This window comes from Triturus cristatus, chromosome 5_1, assembly GCF_964204655.1.
Source record: "Triturus cristatus chromosome 5_1, aTriCri1.1, whole genome shotgun sequence".
NCBI classification, from domain to species: domain Eukaryota; kingdom Metazoa; phylum Chordata; class Amphibia; order Caudata; family Salamandridae; genus Triturus; species Triturus cristatus.
This window is the reverse complement of record NC_140587.1, coordinates 195879430-195905455: the sequence shown is the minus strand read 5'-3', so window position 1 is coordinate 195905455 and position 26026 is coordinate 195879430.

Sequence of the window (26026 nt, the reverse complement as noted above, 5' to 3'; positions counted from 1 at the left end):
TATCGATTTTAAGGTAAGAAATGTTGTTTAAAAAAATATAGAAGTCATGAATATCATTTGCAAAAACATAGTTGTTTAAAATATCGATTTTTTAATTAGTGGTATGTATTTTAGTATATATTTTAAATGTATGTGATGAATTTTTCTGTATAAGAATTGTTTATGTTTTTTAATATATGTGTGTGATTTTTAGTAGTTATCAATTTTATTTTAATTAAATTTTGCTTTTTTTAGTTTCGTAACGGGTTGTGGGTTTATAAGGGAAAAGGGTGGGAAGTAATTTAATTATAATAAATTAATGATTCTTTTTTATTTATTAATTATTTAATTGAGATTTTATAGTGTCAACTGTGGGAAGTAATTTATTATTAATTAATTATTAATTGGTTGTTAATTGACAATAATTAGTTAATTGCTAAATAATTATGGTAATTGTGTAATTATTTTAGGTGCAGATTGTGGGGTTTATAGGGGTAAAGGGTGGGAAGTGATTTATTTATAATTAATTAATAAGTTGTTAATTAGTATTCACTAATTAATTGAAAATTAAATATGGAAATTGTGTTATTAATTTTAGGTGCGGGTTCTGTGGTTTATAGGGGTATTGGGTTGTAAGTAATTTATTTTTGATGAATTAATAATTAGTGGTTAACTGATATTAATTAATTTATTGAAAACTAATTATGGAAATTGTGTAATTAATTTTAGGTGTGGTTATGGGGTTTATGTGGGTAAAAGTTGGAAAGTAATTTATGTTTCATTAATAGTTAGTTGGTAATAAATGATTTGTAAATTAATGATGGGAATTGTGTAATTAATTTTAGGTGAGGGTTGTGGGGTTTATAGGTGTGAAGGCTGGGAAGTAATTTATGTTTAAATAATTAGTTAGTTGATCATTATTATTATTATTATTATTAATTAATTCATTGATATTTAATTAGGGTAATTGTTTATATTTTTTGTGTGTGGGTTTTACTTTTATAGGGGTAAAGGGTGGTGAGGAAATTAATTTTACTTACTTTATAACTTGTTGTTAAATACTATCAGTTTTTTTATTGAAAATAAGTTTTAATTGTGTAATTCTTTTTACAGTTTAATTTTAGCTGTGCTTTGTGGGGGTTATAGGAGTAAAGTGTGGGAAGTTTATTAATTTTTACGAGTTTCAATTTGTTTTTAATTAACATTTCTTTAATTGGTAATTAAGTATGTTAATTATTTAAGTACATTTTTTATTTTTTATTTAGATGTGGGTTGTGAATTGTGTGGTATAATAGGGCAGGACATAAAAAAAGTAAATTTATGTAATAATGTTTTTGTTTCTAAATATTTTCTCATTAAAAATATTTAGGTGCCGATTCCGATCCGTTAAAAATATTCCCCGTACGAATCGTATCCGGATTTTTTTACGTACGATTCGTACAAGTCCCGTACAAACTGGCAAGTACGAATTGTATGTTAAAAAATCCATACGAATCGCTTTGGGAAAATTCCCCGACACGTCCTCGGGTCGGAAAACGTGTCCGACACGTCCCCGGACAGTTTTACGTACAAATCGGGAAACTGAAGTCCGAGCGCGCAAGTACGATCCGTCCCGTCCGTCCGAATGCACAACCGTATGGAAAAAACACCGTACGGAGCGAACTCCCATAGCAACCATGGAGACGTCCAAAGATGTGCCCGCATACGTGCCGAAAACCCCCCCAGCCCACCCCCAAGTGACGCCGTACCCCCAGCCCCCCATGTACGCGCCGTACCCCCACCCCACCCCGTAGGTACGGAGGATATCCCCTTGGACACATCCCCCATGTTGTTGGTGCCATTGATTGCACCCATGTCGGGCTTGTGCCACCACAGGCAAGTGAGCACATTTACAGGCATCGCAAACATTACCACTCCATAAATGTGCAAGTGGTGTGCCTGGCAGATATGATCATCTCCCACGTGTGTGCCAAATTCCCAGTCTCGGCTCATGACTCCTACATCCTGCGGAACAGCATTGTGCCCCAGCTGATGACTAATCTGCTTCCCGAGCGTGCATGGATTGTGGGTGAGCATGCCTAGTCGTATGGCGTGCTGGATGTGTGACCTGCTGCCCTCTGCCTCAGCGACATTGCAATGTCTATTTGTGTTTTTCATACCTAGGTGACCCTGCATATCCCAACCGTCCCTGGTTGCTGAGCCCAATGCAGAATCTCAGGACCCCGGCTGAAGTCCGCTACAATGAGGCCCATGGGAGGACACATCGTGTGGTGGAGCGTACTTTTGGTCTGCTCAAGTCATGTTTCCGCTGCCTGGAAAAGACCGGAGGTGCACTGGCATACTCGCCTGGGAAGGTGTGTCAGATTGGAGTGGCATGCTGCATGCTCCACAACCTAGCCATTTGCAAGGGGATTCCCCTGTTCCTGGATTATGATGAGAACCCAAGGCCCCAGCCTGCAAACCAACCCGTGTCCAGTGATGAGGACAGTGGAGAGGAGGAAGGTGTTGACCTGCGTGAACAGCTCATCACCCGCTACTTCACTTGAAGGTGGGTGACTATGTACAACATACCCATTGTCTGATGATATTGCTGCTGTCGTGAAGGGGTATGTGAGAATTGTAACAGCAGCCAGTTGTGAACTCAGCAGTGGTTGGCAATGTTTCTGGAACAGGTCATTTGGGAACATCTACAGGACTTGTATGTTGACACTTGTTGCCCATTGTGACGTGTGCATGTTGGGTTATCTTGGTGGTAGGTGTTGCGTGATGTCTGTGATGCCACACCCAGACCAGTGAATGTTGTTCTGTTGTGTTTCCCTAGGTGCCTTCAACTTCTCCTTGCCTACATACAGTCCATACTCCTGGTACATTGTGTTCATGTTGAAGACTGTACATCCTGCAATACAGATGGAGCAGACACAACAACGTTTGTGTAAGGATTTTTGTATTTACAATGGTGACATGTGAGGAGGTGTACATTTCCATTGAGGTGGTTGTGGAGCAGTGACTTGACAGTTATGGTAAATGAGATAATCGAGTAGTCACCACATTGATGTGGTGACCCAGTCCAACAGACAGATGCCATTCACAAGGCAGTGTGGGGAAGGACAGTCCAAAAAGTCAATGCAGTGGTGAAGAGGGTTGCCATCAGGGCTGGCTCCGTGACGGGTGTTTGGCAGGTGCTTTGCCTCCAGATACTCCCAGGGTCTTCTTAGGACGGCCCCTTCGTCGCTTGGCGGGGGGGGGGCCCTGCTGCAGTGCCAGTGGGGTCTGATGACTCAACCCTCTCTGTGGGCGCAGGGGAGGATGGTGAACTGTCATCCTGCAGCCCACCAGAGGGAGGTGGCGGTGTTGGTTGTGGTGCAGGCCTGTCCCTCAGTACCGCCACTTGCTGGCCCAAGAGGTCCACAATTTGTCCCATGCGGGTGTCGATGGAACTCATCAGCAGGATGAGCTCGCGTAACAGTTCATCCGACAGGCCCGTTTGTCCCTGGGCCTGTTCATATGCGCCAAGGACTCTGGTGATGTGTTCCAGGGATTGGGTCCCAGACTCCTGGTGTCTGTGGGTGACCCTGCCTCTCCCACCTACCTGTCAGGTTTCACGGCTCCCTTGCCTGCTGTTCCCTCTGCTTGCCAGCTATGTATGACTGCATGCGGGACGACACCCTCACTTCCGGCTTGGTCCGTAGCGGTCTAGTCGTTCCCGAATGCACCAGAGCGTCACCAGCGCTACTGGGGGAATCCGCTCATCAGCGGCGACTTTTCCCCCGGCCAGCGCTTCGGATTATTGAACCTGCCCCCGACGTCTCCGCGACTCTGTTTCCTGCTGCGTCCGGAACCCCGGTGGATTACCTTTGCCGTTCGCTGTCTTCACGGCGAGTACCAAGCTAGTCTCGCAGCGCTGAAGCGCATTTGCCTTTGCTCACCGCGCTAAAGCGCATTGGGAACTCTGTGTCGCGCTGAAGCGCATTTACCTTTGCTCACCGCGCCAAAGCGCATTGGGAACTCTGTTGTCGCGCTGAAGCGCATTTGCCTTTGCTCACGGCGCTAAAGCGCATTGGGAACGCTGTGTCGCGCTGAAGCGCATTTACCTTTGCTCACCGTGCTAAAGCGCATTGGGAACTCTGTTGTCGCGCTGAAGCGCATTTGCCTTTGCTCACCGCACTAAAGCGCTTGTTGGAACACTGCTGCTACGCTGAAGCGAATTCATAACTTGATCACCGCGCTGGAGCGCACCCAACCCTACTTACCGTGCTGAAGAACCTACAGACAACACACCCAGGGCTGCCAACCCACGGCGCAAGCGCCCCAAGGGTGTACGACACTCCAGTCCGGTTGCATCATCGACGATCAGGAACTCTTGGTTGTATCGTGGTGTGGATTGGTGCCGTCCTGTATCACTTATTTTACCAGCACGAGCGTGCTTCTATTCCTCAACCGCAGCAAGTACTGCAAGATGGAGGAGTCTCTATTCTTTTGACCTATGGCGCAGGAGCACTTACTGGCCCAGCATAAGCGGTCTGGTAGCGAACCTTCTGGAGAAGTCACGGAGGTGAGTGTCGTTCCACATAAGTGCATGGGTTGAATGAAACCGGTCTGCTATGTGGTAGTAACCATTTGCTTGTCTTCCTATACAGGTGCCAATTCCGATCCGGTAAAAACCGGGTACGAACCGTCGGACGGAGCCTTTTCTCCGTCCGACTCGTACCCGGTGCGAAATCCATCCGAAAATGCAAGTACGAATCATACGGAAACACCATTTCCGTACGATTCGAACAAAACACCGACCGAACAGAAACTAAACACAATTCCGATCCTGAAAGGAGCCGACGTGACGTCGGTACGCATCCAGCCTACGTTTCACGAACCAGGAAGTACGATTCGAACCGACGTCATCCCGCACGGAAAATATTTACCGGCTGCCAAAAACTGCCGGGAAATCAGGACGACACACGCAAGGAGCAGCTGGACGCGACGAACAGACATGGACCCGAACCTACGTGCCATCCCTGCCCTCCTAGCAGTCCACCTGGCGTACAGGAACCGACGCAGACGCCGCAGAAGGTCAGCACAACAACCAGGGGCAAAGGGGGGGGCAGGGGCAGGACACACAACACCAACACATGGTACCAAATCACACATGGCCTGGACATACCTGACCATCAGGGCCTGGTCACTTCCAGGGGGTGGGGGCAAGGCCAGCAACGCAAGCGTCCGCCACAACGGAAGTGGATGGTCACGCGAACCGGTACGTACCCTACCCAGGCCGCAAGAGCGTGGGTACGGAACGTACCACGCGTCCCCCTACGTCACTCCAACAATAGCGGTACGGCCCGTACCCACGTCAGAAAGGCCTTGGTACAGCTCGTACCAGCATTGCTGGGGTCATGTAGGGGTACGCGTGGTACGACCCGTAGCCACGCCCCCAAGGCCTGTGTACGGTGCGGACCCCACGGCCCGCAACAATGGTGGGACGCACCGTACCCACACACCAAAGGCATGGGTACGGCCCGTACCCAGGCACGCAGAGCGTGGGCAGGGGTATGTACGGACCGTACCCCCACCCGTGGAAGTACGGCCCGTACCCCCACCCGTGTATGTACGCACCCAAGCGCCACCCGTGTATGTACGCCCCGAACCGCCACCCGTGTATGTACGCACCCAAGCGCCACCCGTGTATGTACGCCCCGAACCCCCACCCCACCCTGGTATGTACGCCCCGAACCCCCACCCGTGTATGTACGCACCCAAGCGCCACCCGTGCATGTACGCCCCGAACCCCCACCCGTGTATGTACGGACCGAACCCCCACCCCAGCCGTGTATGTACGCACCAAACCACCACCCGTGTATGTACGCACCAAACGCCCACCCGTGTATGTACGCACCAAACCCCCACCCCAGCCGTGTATGTACGCCCCGAACCCCCACCCGTGTATGTACGCACCTAACACCCACCCCAGCCGTGTATGTACGCACCGAACCACCACCCGTGTATGTACGCACCAAACGCCCACCCGTGTATGTACGCACCAAACCACCACACCAGCAGAGTATGTACGCCCCGAACCCCCACCCGTGTATGTACGGACCGAACCCCCACCCCAGCCGTGTATGTACGCACCAAACCACCACCCGTGTATGTACGCACCAAACCACCACCCCAGCCGTGTATGTACGCACCAAACCACCACCCGTGTATGTACGCACCAAACCACCACCCGTGTATGTACGCACCAAACCACCACACCAGCCGTGTATGTACGCACCAAACCCCCACCCCAGCCGTGTATGTACGCACCGAACCACCACCCGTGTATGTACGCACCGAACCCCCCCCCAGCCGTGTATGTACGCACCGAACCACCACCCGTGTATGTACGCACCAAACCACCACCCCAGCCGTGTATGTACGCACCGAACCACCACCCGTGTATGTACGCACCGAACCACCACCCGTGTATGTACGCCCCCGAACCCCCCCCAGCCGTGTATGTACGCACCAAACCCCCACCCGTGTATGTACGCACCTAACACCCACCCCAGCCGTGTATGTACGCACCGAACCACCACCCGTGTATGTACGCCCCCGAACCCCCCCCAGCCGTGTATGTACGCCCCGAACCCCCACCCGTGTATGTACGCACCTAACACCCACCCCAGCCGTGTATGTACGCACCGAACCACCACCCGTGTATGTACGCACCAAACGCCCACCCGTGTATGTACGCACCAAACCACCACACCAGCAGAGTATGTACGCCCCGAACCCCCACCCGTGTATGTACGGACCGAACCCCCACCCCAGCCGTGTATGTACGCACCAAACCACCACCCGTGTATGTACGCACCAAACCACCACACCAGCCGTGTATGTACGCACCAAACCCCCACCCCAGCCGTGTATGTACGCACCGAACCACCACCCGTGTATGTACGCACCGAACCCCCCCCCAGCCGTGTATGTACGCACCGAACCACCACCCGTGTATGTACGCACCAAACCACCACCCCAGCCGTGTATGTACGCACCAAACCACCACCCGTGTATGTACGCACCAAACCCCCCCCCAGCCGTGTATGTACGCACCGAACCACCACCCGTGTATGTACGCACCAAACCACCACCCCAGCCGTGTATGTACGCACCAAACCACCACCCGTGTATGTACGCACCAAACGCCCACCCGTGTATGTACGCACCAAACCCCCACCCCAGCCGTGTATGTACGCACCGAACCACCACCCGTGTATGTACGCACCGAACCACCACCCGTGTATGTACGCCCCCGAACCCCCCCCAGCCGTGTATGTACGCACCAAACCCCCACCCGTGTATGTACGCACCTAACACCCACCCCAGCCGTGTATGTACGCACCGAACCACCACCCGTGTATGTACGCCCCCGAACCCCCCCCAGCCGTGTATGTACGCCCCGAACCCCCACCCGTGTATGTACGCACCTAACACCCACCCCAGCCGTGTATGTACGCACCGAACCACCAGCCGTGTATGTACGCCCCCGAACCCCCCCCCAGCCGTGTATGTACGCACCGAACCACCAGCCGTGTATGTACGCACCAAACACCCACCCGTGTATGTACGCCCCCGAACCCCCCCCCAGCCGTGTATGTACGCACCGAACCACCACCCGTGTATGTACGCACCAAACCACCACCCCAGCCGTGTATGTACGCACCAAACGCCCACCCGTGTATGTACGCACCAAACCACCACACCAGCCGTGTATGTACGCACCAAACCCCCACCCCACCCGTGCATGTACGCACCGAACCTGCTATAAGAATGGGGTGTGCAAAACACCCCCAGCAGTGCCCAGACACAGGAGGGGTGGGTGCAGGGTCCTCCCAGCAGTGCCCAGACACAGGAGGGGTGTGTGCCTATCACTCCCAGCAGTGCCCAGACACAGGAGGGGTGTGTACCTATCACTCCCAGCAGTGCCCAGACATCGGACAATATACCCCATCAACAAGTTCAGTGACCTACAAGGGTGATACCCCAGATGCAGGCGGAGACATCGCTGAGCCAGCATGGCTATATTGAAAGGCAACCCTCACACATCCAGGAAATGTAGACACAGCACAGCACAGCATTTGGGAGACACCCTGCAGGAAAAATGGGCTGGGCCACAGAGGACGGAACACACCTTGGGACAATGTCACCATACAGTGAGAGCAAACATGACCAAATACCATTTGCAGAGACCTTTGTGATGGCACGCAGATGGCAGGGTACACCCCATGAGCAGCACACTCCAACATTTCACAGACCCCTAACACATTATCACCACCCCAACGCAGGGAGCACCAGCACCAACAGCAAGTCCAGGAAAGCATCAGTGTGCAAAACAAAAAGAAAAGGCTTTATTCAGCAGGAAAATATATCAGAGAAAATGTCCACTATGTACAAGGGCCATGGGCCAGCCCAGCAGCAATGTCCGGGGGGGGGGTACACATCGGGACGTGTGTCCCCTAGCTTGGCTGCACAGTTCACAAGTCCATTTCATCCACAGAAGAGGGGGCATCAGGGGGGAGGGTGGAAACAGGCACCGCAGGGACAGGAGGGGAAAGGGTAGGTGTTGTGGGTGCAGGGAGGGATGAATCTGCCACAGGGGGGGTGCCAGCGCCAAAGGTGGAGGACAGAATGGCGCTGCACACGTCGGCAAGTTCCCCCAGCGACTCCCCCGTACCCAATCCAACCACAGGCCCCAAGGAGGGGGGGGGGGCAAAGGGATGGGTCGCAGCGCCACTGGGGGAGGGTGTGGACAGGGTGGGGGACTCAACTCCCCTGGCCGGGTCCCGCCTCCACCGCTTGCGGGGTGGTGTCATCCTGGGGCTGGGGGGCACACTCGCAGTGGATGATGCTGTCACTGACTGTTGGCCAGGAGAGCTAAGGGGAGTGGATTTGGAGGGAGTGGGTTGTGTGGAATGCGGACTCCCACTGTGGCTGCGTGTTCTACGTTTCCCCCCCGACCCAGTGGGTGTGCCTTCCTCACCCTGTGTGTGCGTGACAGGAGGTGTGCGCTTCGACTTCCCTGGTGGTGTGGTGCCTGTGTCTGTTGGGGTGCGTGCACGCTGACGTCTGGATGTGCGTGGGACAGGCACGGGAGTGGGAATTGGGGATGGGGCAGGGGTAGGGGGTGTTACGCAGCGCTGCAGGAGATCCAGTGCTGCAGTCAGTGTGGAGTCTATGGACCTCAGCAACTGCCGTTGGTCAGACTGCGCAGCCGACATGCCCTCCATGTATGCCTCCATCTGGGTCAGCACCTGGGTGTGGGCATGGAGGACATTTAGCATCGCAGTCTGACCAACCTGCAACTGCCTCAGGATGTCCACAGACTCCGCACTCACCGCAGCAGTGGTGACAGGGGCAGGGGGTGCGGTGCCTGGCAGGAAGGAGACATGTGGGGACCGAGCACGGAGGGAAGGGCCACGAGCATGTGGGAGGCCGGTGATGGAACCTGAGGTGGCGGGGGGATGTGGAGGGCTGCCATCAGCTGGGGGGGCAGACTCCGCCACCTCTGGGAGCTCAGCCTCGGACCCGTCTGCGTCATAGTCTGTGTTGGCAGTCAACAGGTCCTCCGCCTCACTCCCTTCGGCCTCCGTGCCACTCCATGTGCCAGACAGGACAGCACTGCTGGTACTGGTGCTCAATCTCTCCTCCCGGTCCGTGCTAGTGTCTCCTTCCGTGTCCCCCGGCGATGCTGTGGGCAAGGTGAAGAGACAGGAGAAAATCAGACACCTGTACACATATGTCACATGAGTCAAATATACATAGGTCACATTGCATAGCCTGAAAAGCAACAGGAGTAACACCTACAAAACAATGTACACATGTAGGCCATGGAACACACAGTTTTTCTACCCACCATGCCACTGAGACACAATGGAGATCATGACACAACAGCAAATCACTGCACCTGAAATTTTAGAGAGGAGTCAGCCTCTGGGGACAAATGTGCACAGCACCTGCACCACACTGCGTCGTCAAAAAGGGATGAGCATGAATCATATCCATTTACTCTTGCCGCATGCTGCAAAGGCAATACATGAAACCAGGCCACACATGACAGGGTCACTGCACCTTGAGCGTATGTCCAGTCAAACATCACACACAGGCTAAACCCAGCAAGGAGGATGAAGCTTCTGACATGTAGGCCTTGTACGCACAAACCACCCACACCTGAGACAATCTCATTGAGACGGAGAAAGTATGTACACCTCTTACTCTGGGATGGAAACACATGGCCTCCACTAATTCATGACTGTAAACACACAGCCCCTGGTGGCCATGTCCACACATCATTGACAGGCAAACATCATCAGATTGTCTCAACAACACACACAGGTAATGCCCACTGTGAGTATGCACAAGCAAAATGGGTCCCCCTGTACAGTGGACACATGTAGCAACCTGTAGGTCCTAACAGTTGAGCCCAGGGTACAATGCCACCCTACGCAACCCATGGCAAAGACACAGTGAATGGCCATATTGTTGGATGACGCACATGATACCTAGGAAGAGGTGCCCCAGGGCACAGTAGTGCCCACACTCCTCCATGGTCCAGGATGGACATGACTGCAAATTAAGCAACCGTCCCTGCACTTAGCAGGCCTCCCACTCAGGCACATCATGTCAGAGGGCACACAATTGGACATGCATGCTGGAAGGCTGTACATTTTGGAGACACACCCCTATGTCGTGATTCACAATCAGTGCCAAGTGACATGGACACCACAATGACTGAAATTGGCCATGGCACACGCAAGGTCCCCATACCTGTGGCACATCACCCCCACACATGATGCTGATAGCATAGGGCACCTGCATGAACTGCCTGCCTAAATAACCGTGTGCAAGAGTGGCGACAGACCAGGGAACACATTGCAAGGAGGGGAAGGGAGGGAGTGAGAACAGCACTGTGCTACTTTGTGGAGAAGTTGACGCACTGCACAATCAAACCCTGGCAGTGTATCCATGCAACTGCACACTTACATTGGCTGGGGACACACACCTGACACACATGTACCTACCCCCTTCCTGCTGCTGCCTCTCCTGTAGGCGCCTGTCCATATCGGGGAAGACCACCGCCAGCACACGCTTCTGGATGTGGGTCAGACGACGGCGGCCACGGTTCTTACGGCTCTCAGGTGAGTCCCCCAGCAGGAGCCGTGCAATCCTCCTCGTCCAGCACCGGATGTCCTGCCAGCGTTTCCTCACCTGAGACAGGCTCCGCCTCCGACCCTCTGTACCCCTCACGGCACTGACGGCTTCCCTCCAGATCTCCCCCTTGGCAATGGCGCCTACCTGTGAGGATGCAAAAGAGAGAATACATTAATCCACATGAGCAAAGACACAGAGACACACATATAGAACAATCCTCATTATGAACAGGCCATGGTATGCATGCAACTAATTGCACCTTTGTCATAGGGACATTATCCACTGTGGAAGGCCAAATGCACTACGTGCCAGTGGAAGCACACGGGTGGCATGAGGGGTACCACACACTCACTGACCAGGGATCACACTGTGCCTCACAGGCTACACCAGGATTATGTACAGCACCTCACAGCAGTCACCTGCCCCAGCACACTGATGCTACCTCAGCAGAGTACACAGACACACACAGGTACAGGACAATCACATGGCATTGCCAACTGCGGGTACACACCTCACTCTGCCCATGTGCCAGTAGACGGGGGTGTCACAGGTGTGGGGCTGGCTCAGCACGGCATGCACACAGCACTGCTCCCTGCTCACATCCGATGGCCAGGCCATATCCATCCCTCATGCTGCTTGTGTGCAACACTCCCCATATGCACTCACCCACATGACAGGGGACTAACACACACACCAATGTGCAGGGGACGAACACGGCCTTTGGACACTCACAGCACAGGTACACTGAACAAACACACATCCATGGGTACTGACACCTGTCACACTGGGGGGAACACAGGATCACATCAGGACTGTGGAAACAACATCCCCAGGAGGAGTATGCAGGCAGAATGTGGCATGCACCTTGCATTCATTGTCACAGTAGGCACTATGCAAGTGAGGAGTGCACACAGGAAACACAGCATGCTCTGCATGGGTGACATGAGGCCTTCCACACCCTGGGACCCACTCCAAACAACAGTGCATGTCTGTCACACATGGACACAATGCCAGAAGTCACTGTCACACAAAAGGGGCACAGTCTAAGCTAGTGGAGTCTGCACTCACCTGAACCCCTGGTCGACCATACAGGCTCTGGAACTGTGGGAGGATCACATCTATCAGGGCAAGGTTCTCCTCCTGGGTGAATGGCTGTGACCTCTCCACAGTCCTGGACATGGTGCCAGAGGAATCACTATCAGCAGCAGTGGTAATGGATGAATGGATGTGCAGGCAAGTGCTCTCTCATGGGACCTGGCTGCCTTATATATGCCTGGCTGGCCTGTTCATGTATAGGAGTACAGATTGATTGGTCAGTCACATTAGCATCCTACGTTTCATCCAATCCCTTCAAACCTACCCCAGTGTGTGGCTTTGCATGGTTTCAGTTTTGATAATGATGTCAAGTCAACATCCACATTGCAACAATGTAGATTCTTTCAAACTGACTTCTGCTGTGCACCTGGTGCTCAAAATCAAAAATTTAACTCAGTCTCCATGGCAACCATCAGGCATTTAGGCCCTTATACTTGTCCCTCATGTGTCCCCTATGTGTTTTCATACATTTACACACAGGTACGGTGCGTTCCACGCCCTAGGGCACCCCACAAGCAGTGATACCGACCGTACATGCGCTTGTACGGTCCGGATCACAATATGGGCGCTGGCGTATGCGTACGCCACAGTAGTACGGACTGTACACGCGCTTGTACGGTCCGGATCACAATATGGGCGCTGGCGTATGCGTACGCCACAGTAGTACGGACTGTACACGCGCTTGTACGGTCCGGATCACAATATGGGCGCTGGCGTATGCGTACGCCACAGTAGTACGGACTGTACACGCGCTTGTACGGTCCGGATCACAATAAGGGCGCTGGCGTATGCGTACGCCACAGTAGTACGGACCGTACAAGCGCGTGTACAGTCCGTACTACTGTGGTGTACGCATACGCCAGCGCCCATATTGTGATCCGGACCGCACAAGCGCGTGTACAGTCCGTACTACTGTGGCGTACGCATACGCCAGCGCCCATATTGTGATCCGGACCGTACAAGCGCGTGTACAGTCCGTACTACTGTGGCGTACGCATACGCCAGCGCCCATATTGTGATCCGGACCGTACAAGCGCGTGTACAGTCCGTACTACTGTGGCGTACGCATACGCCAGCGCCCATATTGTGATCCGGACCGCACAAGCGCGTGTACAGTCCGTACTACTGTGGCGTACGCATACGCCAGCGGCAATATTGGCCCAGGGACCCTATACACGCGCTCCGAGCGTATGTACGGTGCGTATTACAACTGTCAGTGGTGACAGGCGGCACACAGACAGGAATGGAGCGGACAGGTATTGCCAAGGGTGGACACCAATGCATTGTCTGTGCAATACCACCTGTGTGTGACACAGGTGTGTCAGGATGTGATGTGGCACTTTACCCCTGAGGTGTGGGCAAAGCACATGTACGATGAGCTGTGTACACATGTCGTGTGTGATGGTGCGCATTGTACCACACATCCCCTGCACTCCTTTGACATGTGTGCATGTCGTACACACTAGTGGAGCCATGAGTCACTTGCATGTCCCAGTCACGGACACCCGCACCTGTCCCCTGATGCCAGGTACACGGAATATTACATATGACACGTGTATGGCTGCGTTGCATGCTGCAACCATGTCATGTGTGTGGCATGTCTTTCCATGATTTTGCTGTAGGTGTGTGATTCAATGTGTCAGCAGTTGCTGCTGCCAACATGTGTCTGTGTGTCGATGGGCATGGCACACTGTTCCGCACACCAGCCCACATATGTGATTTGCCATGAGGTGTGTATGTATCCAACTACACGGAGTATCAACACAAGTACATATCCACATGCTCCCTATGTATGTTCTGTCTCGACATGTACTCCTCAAAGGCAATGTGTGTGGCCTGTCCTATTCCTATGACATGTGACCAGTGCATATCGCATCCAACTACCTGTCTGTACCATACGCATACTACTTCTGCACATGTGTGGATGTCTGTGAATCCTGTGATGCGTGTGCATGTTCACTTACACTGGCCCACAGCTAGTCTCATGCCATGTCATCGTGATCTTGCCCCCCTCCGTTAGTGGCTGTCCCTTGGTAGGAGTGTAACCTGACTGGCGTTCGTGTCCAGGAACTGTGGCACAGACCTGACTCACAACGTGGCATATGTGTATTGGCTGTGTAACATGTGCTCAGTGCATTGACGATGTTGTTGTACAGTGCTCACTCTTAGGTGTTCCTTCCATTTCACTGCAGGGCTCCGCCTCTCCCTCGACGTATGCCAGACATTGCTGCCCTGCATGAACGGGACTGTATACGCCGCTACAGATTCAGCCAACGGTTGATTGATGAGTTGACTGGCCGGCTGGAAGCACAACTCCTCCCGCGCCACAGGTATCCAAGTGCACTGACACCCAAGTTGAAGGTGATGGCAGCCCTACATTTCCTTGCCACGGGTACGTTCCAACATACCATTGCTGATGTCGGGGGCATGTCCCAGACGATGTTCAGCCGTGTTCTGCATGATTTCTTAGAGGCCATGTTGTTTCACCTGGATGAGTACATTAAATTCCCAAATCGTGAGCAGTTGACAGATGTCAAGCGTGAGTTCTATGCCCTGGGAGGGATGCCCCATGTCATTGGGTCCATAGATGGGACACATGTTGCGTTGGTACCACCACAGGCACAGGAGGTGGTGTATAGGAATCGCAAACATTATCACTCCATTAATGCCCTTGTGGTGTGTCTGTCCAACATGGTGATTTCACATGTCTGTGTTCGCTTTCCAGGATCAGCACACGATGCCTTCATCATGAGGCGTAGCAGGGTGCCAGAAATGATGCTGCAGCTGCGGAACGAGCGAGCATGTATTGTTGGTGGGTAGACTCTGGCAGTTCAGTGTTTGGCGTCATCTTCCAATCTCACTGCCTGTGCTGACACACTTCTGTCCATGATGTTTCCTTGTAGGGGACGCTGGCTATCCCAACATGCCATGGCTGATGACGCCTGTCCGCAACCCCAGCACGGCTGCCGAGCACCTCTACAACAACGCACATGGGCGGACCAGGAGAGTCATTGAGAGGACGTTTGGACTTCTGAAGAGCCGATTCCGGTGCCTCCACAAGACCGGCGGAGCACTCCCATATGCCCCGGTGAAGGTGTGCAAGATCATCATCGTCTGCTGCATGCTGCACAACATGGCAGTGGAGGAAGCTGTTCCACTCATACTGGATCAAGATGACCAGGACCATCCACCCGTGGAGGATGAAGGGCTTGGTGACGGGGCAAGTGATGTGGAGGAGGAGGAGGCTGTGGAGGACATGCGGAGTCGGCTCATACGCAACTTCTTTGCTTAGTGGTGAGTTCCAGTGTCTGAGTGTGCACGCATTGGGCCGTGTGTGGCATGTGTTGCAATGTGTGTGTCCATCTGCATGTCTGCCAAGTGAGTCAGTGGTGTGTATTGAAGTGTCACTCAAGTGATGGCGCAATGGAAGGATGTTGTCTGAGGGTCATCATTGTCACCTGTCATGTTAACAACATGATACGTGTTAAGTACATGCTTGCGGATGTGCTCCTTTGTGCTGAATCCTTGTGTGTCTCTCTTCCACAGGTCCATGTGCATGCTGTCTGCTGGTGGCATTGTTGTGCTCCTGCTACTCCTCATGAACACAGCGACATGTGCTGATTCAGCGTCACATGCACGGGCAAGTGTTGAAATCTCCTCAGGGTAAGGGATGCCTCACGTCGTTTTGGGTGTGTGAATTGTTTGTAGTCTGTGTGCACTTCTCCGGTTCATGTGTGTTCCATTTGCATACATGGTGATCCTACATGGGGAACATGACATGGGGCAGGCTTCACCTGGAGCCATGCTCAGACTTGGTGACTGTCATGTGGCAGGGGATTGGGGATTGTGATGAGGCCATCATTGTGTGTAACACTGGCCTCGGAAACATACAGGTTGCACCGGGTTGACATGGTGTGTGATTGCCCCATCAGGGCCTCAATGGTGTATAGCGGCCTCTCCGTGGCAGCAGGGGGTGTTTAGCTGTTATCCGTCACTTGTGTGCCAGGTCAATGGGATGCCAGCATCTGTGTTGCAATGGGGGGTGCCAGTGTTGCTCCCACATGTACATCCACATGACCTGTGTATGTGTTGACAGAGTATCATTGTCATTCCAACACACATGACTAATAAATTTGTCCCTCTGTCTCCAAGGTGCCTCTTCCCTGTCAATGGTGCCCTGTTGCCACTGTGCGTGCCGCAGGTCTGGCATAGTTTTCATAGGTGGTGCATATGTGTCTATGTGTAGAGTGACAAGATGCTAGGGGTTTGTCAGGGAGTGGGAACTGTATTATGCACAAGATGCACAGTTCCATCCACCTCAAGGCAAGAGAGACCATCCCCCAGGGAAACTACAACATCTGTGTAGAATCCTACCCTGCAGTCTACGGACATGTGCCTCACGACTCCCATGGTACTTGTCCATATCCGGAGTGCATCTGCACAGCTCTGCTACTGCGTCGGGCAACCAGGCCACATCAACGTCCTAACGGGATGGGGGGAATGTTTCACAGCCAGCTGCAGGATGACCTTCTAGATCCACGCCCACACTCATGATGCAGCCCACAACCCCAACACAACCATGTGGCACAGTGATCCTAAACTGCATTCTGGCATCTCCATGCATCCAACCTTGGCCTAGCCACCATTCTCAACATCCGCCTGACGCAAGCATGCTGCACATTGTAGGGACACATGTCTAGACATACCTGGGAGCGGCAAGCCAGGTCACTCCACATGATCCCTGACCTCTGCGCATGACTGTTGCTCCCCTGAATGTGTCTGTTGCCACAGTTGTGCGGGAACCACTCAGCTGGTTGGGCCCAGCACAGGTGAGTTTGGTACTCCATGTCTGTATCAGATGAGACATTGGGACCCATGTGTGTCCTGGGCAAGACTGCGACCCCACGGTTTGGATGGTTGGAGTTAATTCTGAGATCAGGCATGCTTTGACTGTACGACACACACATGTATTGTAATAATGTAGAATCACGGCATCATCTTGTAAGTGTGATTCATTTATTTGTGGTGGGGTACGGGTTTGTGGGGATGACAAGAGGTGCACAGCGGGAGTGTAGAATCCAGAGTTCACTGTGGGAGTTGGTATCCTTGTCGTAGCAAAATGTCAGAGTCCATGCCACAGTCTTCGTCAACATAGGTCAGACAGTGACCAGCAAGTCCATGTGGCAGAGAATGTCATGTGCTGCTATTGGGCCAGAGGGCCAGGTGCCAGGCCAGGTGACCTGGGAGATGGTGATGTTCTGCTGACTCTCACAGTCTTTTTCGTGGACGACCCACCTTCCTGCGGGGACCCTCGGAAGCAGTCCGTGACGATGTCTGTGACGCTCCGTCGGATGAATCCTCCTCCTCCTGATCCCTCCCTGTGTCTGGTAATGGCCTTCGCCTGGTGCCACAGGGAGGGTTGGCCATGTTGTCGGCAATCCGACGGAGTACACCGGTCATTTGGGTTTGCACCGCCACGAGCTCAGCCTGTCTATCCTCCATCCTTCCTTGGTGTTGCAGTTGACAGGCATGTTGCTGGGACTGCAGGGTCTTCATCTCCTGGAGGGTCCCCTTGATGTCATTGAGGGTGGACGCAATCTGGTCCATGCCCCTGGTGTCACGCCGGTATGTATCCAGGATGTTGCTGACCTGGGACACTACCGGGTCCTGAGCTGCCTGGTCAGGTTCGCGCCTCCGCCGTCCTCCACTCCCGCCACCCCTGCCCACGTGCACCTGGCCTGCCGTTGTGGGTGCATCGGGTCTCCGGGACCCCTGAGGGATGGCATCTGCGTTGCCGCCTGCCTCCTCCTGGGTGCCCGGAGGACCGTGTCCCTCCTGGGCAGACTGGCTGGGTGGTCGTGTGCGGGCAGGGCTCCTGGACGTCTCCTGGGATGTGGCAGGAATGGGGGTGGTGGTTGGCACAGTTGTACCTGACGCAGGTGCTGCAGGTGGTTGGACACCAGAGGGGCCAGGTTGGTCTGGGTCATCCACGGAGTGGTGAGAGTCATCGCTGGCGGTGGGGTCATCATCCCGCGGAGCCTGGTCCTGTGTGACTTCCCCCCCAGTGTTGGGGGGTGTTCGTCGACGTTGACCTGTGTGTGAGAGAGACAATGTTAACAGTGTCACATGTGGCATCCATGTTGCATGCATTTCTGATTTGGCACTCTTCCTCTGGGTAGTTGGATCTGTCCTGCATTCCTCTCACAGTGCACTTGTGCATGGCTATGTCCCTTGGCCACAGCTGTCAGGGCTTTACGCATGTGTGAGACACAATCTTAGTTGATGCATCTATTTGGGTACACAGTCAGCAGTGTGGTGTGCGGGCGTAGCGAGCCATGCAGAGGCGCCTTACGTGTTGCACTGTACGTGGCCAAATGGTGTTTTGGCAAGGCAATTTGATGTTGCAGGTAGGGGACTGAAGCATTTGTGACAGGGTTCTTACCGACACGGTGGGTGGGTATACTGGGTGTGTGGTTAGGTCTGTGCCTGCAGCACGGATGGACTCGTGCACAGATTGACACATGGACCGGTCTTCATCTACGGAAGGGGGGGTTGAGGCACTGCCAGACCTGGTCTGCATGCACACAGTCCACCGGCTGACGAGTGGACATGGCCACACCACCCAAGGGTGATTTAGTCTCCCTGTGTCTCCCTTCCTCCCTCCCTCTGTCACCCTCCTCCCTCCCTCTGTCGGTCTCCCTCTGTCACCCTACTCCCTCCCTCTGTCTGTCTCCCTGTGTCCCCCCTCTGTCTCCTTCCCTCTCATTCCCCCTCTCCCTCCCTCTCTTTGTCACTCTCTGTCACCTCAGGCCAGCTTCCTGGGCACACACAGTTAGCCGGTCTTTGAATGGCCATTGGCTTGTTCATGTGAGTTAGTCCCTGTTCTCCGGGCACCCATTGGGCAGTGTGTCTGAGTGTAGGCTGCTGCTGTGGCGGTGTGTGCTGAGACTCTATCAGAGCGATGCATCTTCATTGTCTGCTGTTATGTGCAAATTGTGCCTTCAGACCCATGGCATCCTGCATGGCAGCCATCATTTGCAGGCAAGACAGTACTGTGTGGGTACACACAGTTTGTATGGCTGTGCCCTGGGCCATATGGGCTGAGGGCATTGTTGTGTGCTTGTGAGTTGCTCAATGTTAGTTTTGCTGCCCCCACTCCCAGCATCGACCACATCCTGTGTTGTGTTGGTGTATTGTGTGGCCTGTGACTTGGCATGGCCCTGATTGATGCATGGGGCATGGAGGTGCCAGTGGCATGTGTGTGTTTGTGGAGTGTTGTTGTGTCCGGTGGTGGCTTGGGGGGGGTGGCATGCATGATTGATTGTGTATGGCATCCCCCCCATGTGAGGTGAGTTGTTTGTGTACTCACCAGGGTCTGGGAGTCCTGGCAGTCCGTGTAGTCCCTCCACCGCCAGCGTGGACATCACCTTCTCCTCCCAGGGATGGTATTGTACCGGTCTGGGGGGCGGCCCTCCTCCAGTGATGTTCCCCTGGTTGTGATTGTCAGTCATCTTCCTCTTGACCGTCCTCCGCAGATCGTACCACCTGGATTGGCACTCGTGCCTGGTCCTTCTGGTTGTCCCAACAGCATTCACAGAATCGACGATCCTCTGCCACATGGCGGTTTTTTCGGATATGCTGGTCTGTCTGACCAATGTCCCAAAGAGCTGTGGCTCGACTCTGAGGATTTCGTCGACAAGGATCTCCAGCTCCTCCTTTGTGAACTTTGGATTCTTGGTGGTGGACATGGCGTGGGGTGTGGTTGTGGGGGTGTGGGTGTGGATGGCTGTGGGTGTGTGGGTGTGGTAGTGGAGGTGTGTGTGTGAATGTGATGAGGGGGTGTTTGTGTAGGTGGTTGTGTGAAGGTATGCAAGTGTGAGGTTCAAGTATGGTGGTGTGGGTCGTCTGTGGGCTCTGGCAGCAGTGGGTCTGTTGCAAAGGCTCATGGTTTGTGTGTGTGGTCCATTTTTATTGGTCCATTTGTGGGTGTGGCTGTGTTTGAAATTTGTGTGGGTGTGTTATGAGGAGTGATTGAGTTTTGGGCCTCTGTTTGGCAGTTTGGCAGTTGCAGGTGAGTGTATGTGATGTTTGTGGGGTTGTTGGGCCTGTTTGGTGGTGTGGGGAAACTCTACTTGACTCTCCTTGTGTAAATATGGTTTGTCCGGGTTCAGTACGTGTTTTTTTGGCGTCAGTACGGTCCGTACATGCACTGGTGGGGGTGCGGTCCGTACATTCCCTGGTGGGGTGGTGGTTAGGTGCGTAAATACACGGCTGGGGTGGGGGTTTGGTGCGTACATACACGGCTGGTGGTTCGGTGCGTACATACACGGCTGGGGGGGGTTCGGGGGCGTACATACACGGCTGGTGGTTCGGTGCGTACATACACGGCTGGTGGTTCGGTGCGTACATACACGGCTGGGGGGGGGTTCGGGGGCGTACATACACGGGTGGGTGTTTGGTGCGTACATACACGGCTGGTGGTTCGGTGCGTACATACACGGCTGGGGTGGGGGTTTGGTGCGTACATACACGGCTGGTGGTTCGGTGCGTACATACACGGCTGGGGGGGGTTCGGGGGCGTACATACACGGGTGGGTGTTTGGTGCGTACATACACGGCTGGTGGTTCGGTGCGTACATACACGGCTGGGGTGGGGGTTTGGTGCGTACATACACGGCTGGTGGTTCGGTGCGTACATACACGGCTGGGGGGGGGTTCGGGGGCGTACATACACGGCTGGTGGTTCGGTGCGTACATACACGGCTGGGGGGGGGTTCGGGGGCGTACATACACGGGTGGGTGTTTGGTGCGTACATACACGGCTGGTGGTTCGGTGCGTACATACACGGCTGGGGGGGGGATTCGGGGGCGTACATACACGGGTGGGTGTTTGGTGCGTACATACACGGCTGGTGGTTCGGTGCGTACATACACGGCTGGGGTGGGGGTTTGGTGCGTACATACACGGCTGGTGGTTCGGTGCGTACATACACGGCTGGGGGGGGGTTCGGGGGCGTACATACACGGCTGGTGGTTCGGTGCGTACATACACGGCTGGGGGGGGGTTCGGGGGCGTACATACACGGGTGGGTGTTTGGTGCGTACATACACGGCTGGTGGTTCGGTGCGTACATACACGGCTGGGGGGGGTTCGGGGGCGTACATACACGGGTGGGTGTTTGGTGCGTACATACACGGCTGGTGGTTCGGTCCGTACATACACGGCTGGGGGGGGTTCGGGGGCGTACATACACGGCTGGTGGTTCGGTGCGTACATACACGGCTGGGGGGGGGTTCGGGGGCGTACATACACGGGTGGGTGTTTGGTGCGTACATACACGGCTGGTGGTTCGGTGCGTACATACACGGCTGGGGTGGGTGTTAGGTGCGTACATACACGGCTGGTGGTTCGGTGCGTACATACACGGCTGGGGGGGGGTTCGGGGGCGTACATACACGGGTGGGTGTTTGGTGCGTACATACACGGCTGGTGGTTCGGTGCGTACATACACGGCTGGGGGGGGGTTCGGGGGCGTACATACACGGCTGGTGGTTCGGTGCGTACATACACGGCTGGGGGGGGTTCGGGGGCGTACATACACGGGTGGGTGTTTGGTGCGTACATACACGGCTGGTGGTTCGGTGCGTACATACACGGCTGGGGGGGGGATTCGGGGGCGTACATACACGGGTGGGTGTTTGGTGCGTACATACACGGCTGGTGGTTCGGTGCGTACATACACGGCTGGGGTGGGGGTTTGGTGCGTACATACACGGCTGGTGGTTCGGTGCGTACATACACGGCTGGGGGGGGGTTCGGGGGCGTACATACACGGCTGGTGGTTCGGTGCGTACATACACGGCTGGGGGGGGGTTCGGGGGCGTACATACACGGGTGGGTGTTTGGTGCGTACATACACGGCTGGTGGTTCGGTGCGTACATACACGGCTGGGGGGGGTTCGGGGGCGTACATACACGGGTGGGTGTTTGGTGCGTACATACACGGCTGGTGGTTCGGTCCGTACATACACGGCTGGGGGGGGTTCGGGGGCGTACATACACGGCTGGTGGTTCGGTGCGTACATACACGGCTGGGGGGGGGTTCGGGGGCGTACATACACGGGTGGGTGTTTGGTGCGTACATACACGGCTGGTGGTTCGGTGCGTACATACACGGCTGGGGTGGGTGTTAGGTGCGTACATACACGGCTGGTGGTTCGGTGCGTACATACACGGCTGGGGGGGGTTCGGGGGCGTACATACACGGCTGGTGGTTCGGTGCGTACATACACGGCTGGGGGGGGTTCGGGGGCGTACATACACGGGTGGGTGTTTGGTGCGTACATACACGGGTGGGGGTTCGGGGCGTACATACGCGGGCGGGGGGTGGTGGGGTGTTCGGCGCGTATGCGGGCACATGTCTCCATGGTTGCTATGGGAGTTCGGTTCGGACGGTGTTTTTTGCGTACGGTTGTGAAATGGGGAGGACGGGAGGGATCGTACTTGCGCAGTCGGACTTTATTTTTCCGCACGGTGGGTTTCTCGCCCGGGGACGTGTCGGTGACTTTTCCCGACCCGAGGACGTGTGGGGAAATCTTCCCAATGCGATTCGTATGGACTTTTTTCCGTTCGAATCGTACTTGGCAGTTTGTACGCTACTTTGACGATTCGGACGGAAAAAAATCCGGATACGAGTCGGACGGGGAATTTTTTTACCGGATCGGAATTGGCACCACAGTTGGGGGTTCCCTGTCCACCCACACAGAGGGAAATTCACCATTCCACGTGACCCCGTGTCTACCTTATTGGCTACCATCCCGGCTCCCATCCTTGTCCTAGTTTGTAGCACATCCAGAGTGGGATAGGGTGGGGGCGTTAGCTCCTGCCGTCTCTGCGAGATTTCTCCACTTGTAACAGGTAACTTGTGGGGAACCCGACACTACCCTGCTGCCACAGACCTGTTGCCTCACCACTGTGGGCACCCGCATCCTCTCCCTGCCCTCCTCAGTCGGTGGTGTGGGGTGGTCATCCTCTGGGACAGGGAGTGTGTTGCAGGCAGTACTGGTGATGGTGGTGGTGGCTGCACAGGCCATAGCAGCAGGGGTCAGCAGTGAAGTTGTCATTGCCGCAGATGTGGTGGGGGGACAATGGGGTCCTGGGACCTGTTGCTCCCTGGCACACCAGATGGGCCGGCTTCAAGCTCATCGTCCAGAGAATCCTGGGAGTCAACATCCGAGAGTCCGTGTACCAGGGGGCGGGGAGACTGGCTCTGCAGGTTGCTGGTGTTGTCCTCTGCAGTGAGTTCTTGGTCACCTGTGTATCAGATTGGGAATGGTCATTGTAGTGCACCCCGCAAGCTTTGTGTTAGCTGTGTGTCATTCACTGCTTGTACACTGCACCATTGACTGATCATCACATTGTTTTCTATGCGCACTACTGTGCTTCCTGACATGATGCAGTGGTACATGCATTAGTTGTCCATGGTGTGAGGTGTCAATGCATACCATGCGACCCGTGCATAATTTATGTTTACAGGGACCTGTTGCCATCTAGGGACTGGCACAACCTGTTATTTCATGGAGGACTCTTTGTTGATTTGTCTGACCTGGCAGACGTCACATCTGCCCATGAACTGGCCATTGTCATCTCCTGCATACCTTTGTCCTGTCATGTGCATATCTTGATTTATATCACCACACATGCTTTCTTATTTCTCGAATGGTCCTTGTTGCACTGGACCCATGGTGATGCACATGTCAATAGGTGCTGTGCATGATTGTGCCTAGATTTTCTTCTACATGTGCATTGGTGTGTCACACTTTGGTAGGTGTGACACTTTCCTTAGCTTACCTGTGTGGACACTGTGCGTGGCAGTGGGGTTGGTGTGCATATTTGTGCAATGGGAGGGCTGGTGTTGTCAAATGGCACAATTTCTTTTGTGACAAATGTGTGGGTGCACGTACTGGCTACTTGCCGGTTACGTGCTTGCATTTGGCTTTGTGATGTGACACATCTGTGTGCGTGGTGGAGGCTTACATCCTGCTCAGTGGTGTCATAAGACAGAATGATATGTCTACCTACCTGTGAGTTTGTTAGGTGTACTGCAATGGCTTCCAAATGCTTCTGGGTGGGGTGGGAGGAGGGTTCCATCTTGCTAGGCTGTGGGACAGGGGGCATGGTGGGAGTAGTAGTGCAGGCCTCCCACCCACAAACACCCTCCCATGGAAGATGGCTACCTACCTGTAAGTTTGTTTGGTGTACTGCAATGGCTTCCAACTGCTTCTGGGTGGGGGAGTGCTCCATCCTGCTGAGGTGTGGGACAGGGGGTATGGTGGGAGTAGTGGTACAGGCCTTTCACCCACAAACATCCTCTCAGGGAAGATGGCTACCTACCTGTAAGTTTGATGAGGGTAATGTAATGGCTGACACATGCTTCTGGGTGGGGTGGGGGAGGGCTCCATCCTGCTGAGGTGTGGGGCAGGGGACATGGTGGGAGTAGTGGTACAGGCCTCCCACCCACAGACATCTTCCCATGGAAGATGGCTACCTACCTGTAGGTTTGTTTGGTGTACTGCAATGGCTTCCACTTGCTTCTGGGTGGGGGGGTGCTCCATCCTGCTGAGGTGGGGGGCAGGGGGCATGGTGGGAGTAGTGGTACAGGCCTCCCACTCACAAACACCCTCCCATGGAAGATGGGTACCTACTTGTAAGTTTGTTTGGTGTACTGAAATGGCTTACAACTGCTTCTGGGTGGGGGAGTGCTCCACCCTGATCAGGTGTGGGACAGGGGGCATGGTGAGTGTAGTGGTACAGGCCTCCCACCCACAAACATCCTCTCAGGGAAGATGGCTACCTACCTGTAAGTTTGATGAGGGTAATGTAATGGCTGACTCATGCTTCTGGGTGGGGTGGGGGAGGACTCCATACTGCTGAGGTGGGGGCAGGGGACATGGTGGGAGTAGTGGTACAGGCCTCCCACCCACAGACATCCTCCCATGGAAGATGGCTACCTACCTGTAGGTTTGTTTGGTGTACTGCAATGGCTTCCACCTGCTTCTGGGTGGGGGAGTGCTCCATCCTGCTGAGGTGGGGGGCAGGGGGCATGGTGGGAGTAGTGGTACAGGCCTCCCACCCACAAACATCCTCTTAGGGAAGATGGCTACCTACCTGTAAGTTTGATGAGGGTAATGTAATGGCTGACACATGCCTCTGGATGGGGTGGGGGAGGGCTCCATCCTGCTGAGGTGGGGGCAAGGGACATGGCGGGAGTAGTGGTACAGGCCTCCCACCCACAGACATCCTCCCATGGAAGATGGCTACCTACCTGTAGGTTTGTTTGGTGTACTGCATGGCTGCCACCTGCTTCTGGGTGGGGGAGTGCGCCATCCTGCTGAGGTGGGGGGCAGGGGGCATGGTGGGAGTAGTGGTACAGGCCTCCCACCCACAAACACCCTCCCATGGAAGATGGGTACCTACCTGTAAGTTTGTTTGGTGTACTGCAATGGCTTCCAACTGCTTCTGGGTGGGGGAATGCTCCATCCTGCTCAGGTGTGGGACAGGGGGCATGGTGGGAATAGTGGTGCAGGCCTCCCACCCACAAACACCCTCCCAGGGAAGATGGCTACCTACCTGTAAGTTTGACGAGGGTAATGTAATGGCTGACACATGCTTCTGGGTGGGGTAGGGGGGAGGGCTCCATCCTGCTGAGGTGGGGTCAGGGGGCATGGTGGGAGTAGTGGTACAGGCCTCCCACCCACAGACACCCTC